This window comes from Sinohyriopsis cumingii, chromosome 10 (assembly GCF_028554795.1).
Source record: "Sinohyriopsis cumingii isolate HCF-2022 chromosome 10, ASM2855479v2, whole genome shotgun sequence".
Classification (NCBI taxonomy): Eukaryota; Metazoa; Mollusca; class Bivalvia; order Unionida; family Unionidae; genus Sinohyriopsis; species Sinohyriopsis cumingii.
In genome coordinates, this window is record NC_142970.1 from 12380576 (window position 1) to 12389039 (window position 8464).

General features: G+C 32.7%; 1 protein-coding gene and 1 long non-coding RNA gene across 2 annotated transcripts in view; one reads left to right on the forward strand and one right to left on the reverse strand.

Moving 5' to 3' along the window:
- Positions 1-1614, reverse strand: part of LOC149789606 (carnosine synthase 1-like) — a 71719-nt gene extending 70105 nt beyond the window's left edge. Inside the window, exon 1 of the mRNA XM_089971625.1 lies at positions 1471-1614. The gene's annotated coding sequence lies outside the window, so the exon portion shown is untranslated. The remainder of the gene's footprint in view (positions 1-1470) is intronic.
- LOC149789607 (uncharacterized) lies at positions 825-6271 on the forward strand. The gene is made up of 2 exons (XR_016423680.1): positions 825-960; positions 6028-6271. It is a non-coding gene; the product is annotated as an uncharacterized LOC149789607 (long non-coding RNA).
- The last annotated feature ends 2193 nt before the right edge of the window (positions 6272-8464 follow it).

Here is an 8464-nt window from a genome sequence, read left to right on the forward strand (position 1 = left end):
ATCTCACCTCTGTGTGCGTGGGTTCGAGTCTCGAATTCGGCCAATGTGGGTATGTGAGAAAGCTTGCCAGTAGCTTCTCGTGGGTCGGTGGTTCTTTCCGGGGTTTACCCTCCACCATTAATACTGGCCGCCATGCATAGCCTATCGTGTGCTGAAAAATGGCATTAAACCCCACAACAACAAAAACAGGATCGATGAAACAATTCAATGGTATACTGGCAAAGTCAAATTATGCCTTATTTTCCTTATTTCAGATTATACCGTTCAATTTGTGGAGTATAAAAATTAATCCAACCACCATTAAAGGATGAGTCTGCACTGAACTGAAACCACAGGACATTATTTTAATATTAATGTACTAACGGGAGCGGGTAGGACGGAGTTGTTGCCCCGAGCGCCAGAGGTCCTAGAGCGCCAAAAACCCTTTGGGTCTTCATTGTCGCCCCGGGTGCCATTTACCCCTAATACGCCATCGTATACAAACCTCAATGATCGTAATTTCATGTGTTTGTTTTGCATGATCCCTTAAGACTTCAGTTGCTAAGCATTTTCCCTTTTCACGTGAATCCATTAATTTACTACGATCATTAATATTAATAATTACAGACTGTGACTTTATATTCGGGGACATTTGGCCTACATTTCTACCATTATAACAATTATAGATTCACAGGAAAGAAATGTATCAATTTTGAACTATCATAACGATAGTTCAAAATTGACACATTTCTTTCCTGTGAATCTCTTGATTCGCATTTGTGACTTTTTGTCTCGGAGATTTCGTCCTGAGATGTTCTGTCCAGTTACCACACGAGAAGCGTACACGTATTGAGATATTTTAAAATGACAGTGTCCAATGCATCTCGATATTCGTACGCTGATAAGGAGTAGTCCAGTGGCTCCTCGACATTCAAATCCGTTGCGGAATGAGTTAAATGAAACCTCGACTTTCAAACCCAGGTAAGAAAGGCATCCAATGGCACCACGGCATTGTTTCCTGTGTATGCCTATACAGAGACCATTTAAGATTATAGCGTACTTAGTGTATAGGACATCTTTCCCAAAAAAAATTTATAGCGTTTTTTCTTATTGTCATTTAAAGCCAATATATTGATACGATATACAATGTCACCATGACACACATTTATAAATCTCAGATTTAATCACACCAACATTAACCGGAAAAGGTTAATTTCCATGCAAATTACTTGCATAAAAAGAATATACCCGCGACGACGTAAAATGTGGACAAGTATTTATTTGTATGTTGAAGATTGCCTTGCTTTCGATCTCAATGAATGCTTTGTCCGTATTGTCATAACACGTACCTAACTGCTTGCAAGTACATGTAGCAGATGACATATTTCCCGTATAAGCGACAGGCCTCAATGCATGTTTCGTAGCGTTATTTTCCGTTGAACTGCTGTGTATTCTAATTGTCACGTAACAAACACGACAATGATAACTTACCTTCCTTTTACGACGTTACTCCTTTTGATGTCGTATTCCAATACTGATATGTCCGAATTGTAGCCTAGTGGACGAGCCAAGCACAGACCGCTTCCTACTTTTCCCCTAATACGGCTTGTATACTATGTGTCGTAAATTATTAATTTGCTTCAAACCAGTTAGGGTAGGATTCGAAAGAATAATCAGGTCATAAGTGAGAAATTTTTAATTACGACACGCTCAGCCATGCACATTAGGGACCGATCATTTTCTTTTTGAAGGGCAATGATATGTCTTTTAAACCAGAATATTTTTTCTTTAATCTGTAATTTATTTTGTTTTACGTCCAATATAACCAATAAAACTGTTTTGTTTTGTACAAATTAGAGCAAGATTATATTTTTAAATATATTTGAGGGCGGGATTTTTTTTTTCAAGAACGTTATACGTCCATTCGTTTCAAATGAAATGGTAGGTCCCTAAAATATATTAGGCAATACAAACTCTGATATGCCTAATCTGTTCCTCTTTGATAAATTAAGGATTAATTAAGAATTAATTAAGGATTAATTAATTAATATTCATGTTTTTGTTTTTTCTTCAATAATTTCACTATTGGAAACAGTTTGTATCTTCCAAGATCAAGTCTGTTCATATTTGTCGAAAATAGTAATTTTAATACAGTTCTTGCCAGAACTCCTTTCGATTTTGATAATGTGCTTAATATCGTTGACTGGTTATTGTATGATATTTAGTATACAGATCTCATAGTAAGATTGAGATTGTCTATGCATACCATTCTACCCCATTAACAGACCATTGCTGCGTGCTTTCCATTAAGCCGATGAGTATGTTGATGGACATAATTTTCACAAATCTATACACATGAAGGTACTACCATAAAATTTAGATCAATATATGCTTTGCAGCTTTCTTTGTTTAGTTCAATAACTCAAACACACTGGTTGGCTAAACTACGACTTAAAAACTGGACATTGTTGTTTTTGTTCAGAACTGAATCTTGCAAACATTAAGAAATCTAATAGACATAAAACTTTGTATAATGTTACTTCAGAAACATAAATTTCTTTGTTCGTTTAGCACCTTTCATGGACCTCTTTGAAAGACAAGGAATAGTCACCATTACGCTATTAATTTCTTCATATAATGGACTGGAATATTGTACCAAGTAAAAACATAATTTCACTGTACATTCTGTTCGTATCATGGATATTTATATCATGGTCCTATCAGCAAGACCAATCTGAATAAAACCAGATCTCCACTGTCCAACGTGAAGATGTGACAGCAACCGCTTAAGGGTCATGTTCCAGCAACATTTGGATTACCCATTGGAACTGCAGCTTTTAGAAATTTTAAAGAGTTGTTGTTGTAACGCCATTTCTCAGCACAAGATAGGCTATACATGGTGGCCAGTATAAATGGTGGAGGAAAAACCCGGGAAAATCCCAGAAAGAGCCACCGACCCACGAGAAGCTACTGGCAAGCTTTCTCACATACCCACATTAGCCGAATCCGAGACTCGAACCCACGTAGACAGAGATGAGATGGTAGTGATCCGTAATGGTGAGCGCTTTAGACTACTCGGACACTCGGGGCCCCAGTTTTAAAGTGATTCAAATCGTTCGGCAACACCGATGCTCTTCAACCGTGCTATTCAGTCTCCTAAATACAAAGATATAAGACTTTGTTGATTGGCTGATAATATTAGCAATTATGGTAACAACGTAGGTCACCAGTACGTGACCGCTAAGCGGTTGCTGTCAGACCTTCACGTAGAACAGTCGAGATCTTATTTTACTCAGATTGTGTGCAAAGATCACAGACATACGCGACCCTTTCTCACGTTTTGTATTAGTACCGCAGCACTAAGGAAAACGTTGTGCGAAATAACATATATCTGTATCATAACTTTAGAAAGGGTCCTTATTTTTCATGACATTTCTATGAAAACAAAGATGATTTCATCATTATTTTTATTTTTAGTCAGAAATTTGGTTTAGCAATCGTCAAGGTGGGACGAAATATGATACACCTTTTTGTGTTTCAGCTCTCAAGGTCAAAATTAATTTTCATGGTTTTATTACTGCATTTTGTCGCCATCCCCTTTACTGCATAATAATGTATTATGGCTTCATTTATGTCATTCATTTTAGATGATTTGAGTGATTCAAGTGTATTACTACAACTGGAACCTGCACATGCGTGCATATTGAAACCTTGCATGGAAACAAACAACGTTTATTCACAAAAATTAAACTTGCATGGGTGATTAACCTACTATCTCTAATGTCAGTGTATCGCTGTGTCCTCCATTTCTAAACATGGTTTACATACCGCAACGGCGATACCAAATTTAGTATTATTTTTATATATTTTTATATGAATTGTATAATACAATTCAACAATATTCCTCCATGCGTATATATATATATATATATATATATATATATATATATATATATATATATATATATATATATATATATATATATATATATATATATATATATATATATATATATATATATATATATATATATATATATATATATATATATATATATATATATATATATATATATATATATATATAAAGAAAATGATAATCCAAAATATAAAAATCTGGTAAAAGAGAACTCATTATTAACACATGTCGATAGTTAACCCCCGTTAATATCGACATCAGAATGACCGACTGATATAATTGAAATTCAGTTACTAAGTTTTATTTTACATAAAGAATTAATATTCTTATTTTATCAAAATTATCTAAAATAAAACGATCAAAGGGTAGTATTTATGTTAGGCAAAGTGGAACATCCAACTGGTCACGTACGTATTTTTACATAACTTCCGATGTGTTTATTCTTTTATTTCGCGAATAATTTACTGTTTAGTATAAAATCGCATTACATAGCAGATAAATAGCAGACATTTTAATAAAGTTGCCGATATGCAGTTAAATGATGCTTTTCATCCATTTTGTATAACAAATATTCTTTACTTCGTCAGATGTCAAAAATATCGAGAACCACCACAATTTGCATGTTGTCTGATGTACAATATTGATGTTGTACGTCAATAAACTTGCAATAGTTTTCACACATTTTACTTCCATTTTGATGTTAACTTTATCTCAGATGATTTTAAACTGCTTAAACACTCAGACATATCGATGATGACATAATAAGCCGATAAATCATCCCTACACCCATGATGGTATAATATGTATGGCGGTTTAGGGGCTGATATCGCATATTTATTGAAACCTGGAAAAATCAGCAGCCAATTTAGGCTGCACGTATCGATGTACATTTTATACACTTACTGGTATGTGACGCGGCTGTGGAGTTACCGTAGGCTGAAGGGTTCATTTGGTGACATGTACATTATATTTCCGGAGCAAATCCTATGTTTGGTGACTTGTAAATCCACGTGGAAAATCACAACCCTCTGTCCTGTGGCCATTTTGAATTTCGCGTTAGATATGGTTGTTACCAATTAACAGTATATGTCTAAAGTCTACGCAGGTTTGTTCCGGAAAGATTTGCATGCAGAAATTGCACATTTTAATGAACAAGAGATATCAGACCCAAATCTCGTCCATCAGTATCAACATATATATATATATATTTTTTTTTTTTTTTTTTTTTTGGTGGGGGGTATCGGACTAATGTCATCAGTATTAGCATCTATTATAATGGTGATTTCAATATGGATTATCACAACGATAATAATGACAGTGAAATTTTGTTCGCTGGGTGTAGCCTTATAAGCGATGTTTTGTTTTTTTTTGGTGATAATTTTATCAGTTCCAGTATCAATAGTGACGAAACGTCATCCTTTGCCGATGTTGTTGTCTAATATATTAATGCTTAGTCCGATGACAAATGTACTCATAATGCGTAGATTTTTTTATTATCTGATCCAATGGAAAATTTAACGGAGTCATGAAAGTCAAAATGGCTGGAAAGGTCAAGCATTATATCAAGTAATCTCAACCTGGTGGATATGGATTGATTTATTATCGTACGTTCAGTGCCAAACCATGCCATTGATATGCCGAAAGAATATTATCAAACATAGTAAGTATTTTGCTATCTAATGAACACACACACACACACACACACACACACACACACACACATATATATATATATATATATATATATATATATATATATATATATATATATATATATATATATATATATATATATATATATATATATATATATGTATGTATGTATGTATGTATATATATATATGTATGTATGTATGTTTGCATGTATATATATATGTATGTATGTATGTATGTATGTGTATATATATATGTATGTATGTATGTATGTATGTATACATATATATATATATATATATATATATATATATATATATATATATATATATATATATATATATATATATATATATATATATATAATTGAACAATTAATTAAATGGTACATTGAATATACCTTTCACCTTTCGCATCACCTCAGCTATAACAAACACAAAAAATATAACTGAAAAAGCTGAATAATTTTTTTACAGGGAGATACTCATTGAAATAGTCTATGCCCAGCAAGGCCATTGGGTGGATTCCAAATCTGGATGAGATGTGGTACAAAGTGGATACATGCCCTGGAACTGTATTTGGGGACAACTGATTCCAACTGTGGACCTCAAATATATCAGAACGTAATGAAGTTATCGGTGCAATCTTTTTTATTTTCAAAGCAAGATTTTGAAGTAGAACCTTGACCGTTCACGTGTTATTAACAATGGTTATACAACTACGTGCAATAATTTGAATAACAAATATCTTTTCCTGCTGGTTATATTTATTAAACACTTTATGTAACGTGACAAATAAAGGTATTGAGTTTATTTATTCTCAATTTCATTTCGTTGTTAGGTTTTAGGGGCGAGAGTATTGTGAGAAAACGTAACCTCGTTATTCCAGTATGGCGAGATAAAAAGCAGGTATCTTGTTCTCTATGTTCAAGTTTAATATCGTTTGCTATATTAAACCAAATAATTGATGAAACGGGTTATTGAACGAAACCTCCAAAGGGACGAAAACGACAGCAATTATCAAATTGAAGTAGAAACAGTTTTATGTACAGCAAGCATTGACAGTTCTCCATAATCTGTACCAGATCGTGGATCTTATCGGACAGGAATTAATTTGGAAACATTATTTACAATCGAATTATTTTTTAAATTTGCTGTTATACATATCGCTAAAGTTACTAAATTGGACACATTTAGTGACATCTCGATTATTCATTTTTCAAAGCACAGATAATTGTTTATCACAGTTTTAAATTTAAATTTAAATTCCATTTTTTGTTAAGTAACACTGACTTGCTCGGAGAAGGACCAACAGTCCATCGATTTGCAGGTGGAAGCTTAATTTAGTCAAGTTAGTCGTCGACCTTCTGAGGAAATGACAGCAAGCTTGTTGTAGTTATTCCAACTCAAAATTACATCTATACATTTAGAATCTTGGCAAATCAAATTTCTACAATGAAGTGAGGCAGGATAATAAGGACTTTAAAAAGAAATCAGCATATAATTATTGGAGGTGACTTCACTAGTTATGAATCAAGCACTCAAAACATACAATTACAACTCACTAATAAAACAAAGGCAAGAGATGCATTAATTGATATTTGCGCTGAATAAAATTTAACTAATATCTGACAATAAAGAAATATGGATTCATAAAGATATACTTTGAGAAAGAATAACCGCATCTAACAGGCAAGGTTAGATTTCTTTTAGTTTACTGGTTTTTTTTACAATGGCAAATAATGTCTGTATAGAACTAGGTTCTATAATTCGACTAACTTTTACTTTTCGAAAAACAGGATATTTCGCAAATTTAAGAATTCTCTATTGAAAGATTTATAACACACAGCGCTTCTTGCCAGAATAAATATGTCTCCAGATTCTAACTTGGAACCAACTACAGCTTCAGAGAATGGATTCCCCATTAATGACCAATTATTATTTGAAATGCTTTTATTATAAATCAAAGACAAAAATTTCTTACGCTTCACAAACAGGAAACAACTTGCAAACAAATGAGACTGCTGTTGTAGAAAAGAATCAAAATAAATATAAATACACTACATGACTTTTAAAGAACAAAGGGTCAATTAGTGGAAATTCATGCCCCAAAAGATACATGGGGCATGAGTAAGATCTAGGGCAGAAAGGATTAAGGATATGGAAAGGGTTTCAAAATAGTTCTATAATTTGGAAAACCATACAAGTAAGATGATGCCAAATTTAGCTAAACATGACGGAACGTGTGCACGAACTTAGCTTGAATCTTTAACAGCACTAAATTATACTATATAAAAAAAAATTCTTACTACAATGTAGACAGTTTATCTCGAGGATTTACAGAATTTTAAAGACATCACTATATTGGGCAATACAAAAAGGAAATCCATTGATGACACGATTACAACAACAGTAGCAACAGCAGGTCATAAAAAATGTCCAAAATTTCATGATCTCGGGGATTTTCAGTAGAGTTCTTTAAAGTTACTTGGGGAGATACTGGTCATTAATTTATTAGAACAACCAATTTTGCCTATAATAATAGTAAGATATCGTCAACTCAGACACAAAGGTCTTATAATGTCCCGTAAACGACTTTTTGGAAACTGGAGACCCATTTCTTTACTCAAAGTCTCATACAACTGCGCATTAGCACACACTACAAATAAACTTAAACCTATACTTCTATTAGTTAAATGATGTGATCAAACAGGTTTTATTAAAGGCATACACAGAATATATATATATATATATATATATATATATATATATATATATATATATATATATATATATATATATATATATATATATATATATATTCTTACAGACCTTATGTTTTACTCGAACAAAGCAAGTTACTTGGACATTTTATTTTAATTGATTTTGAGAAAGCATTTTATTCTGTTCCTTA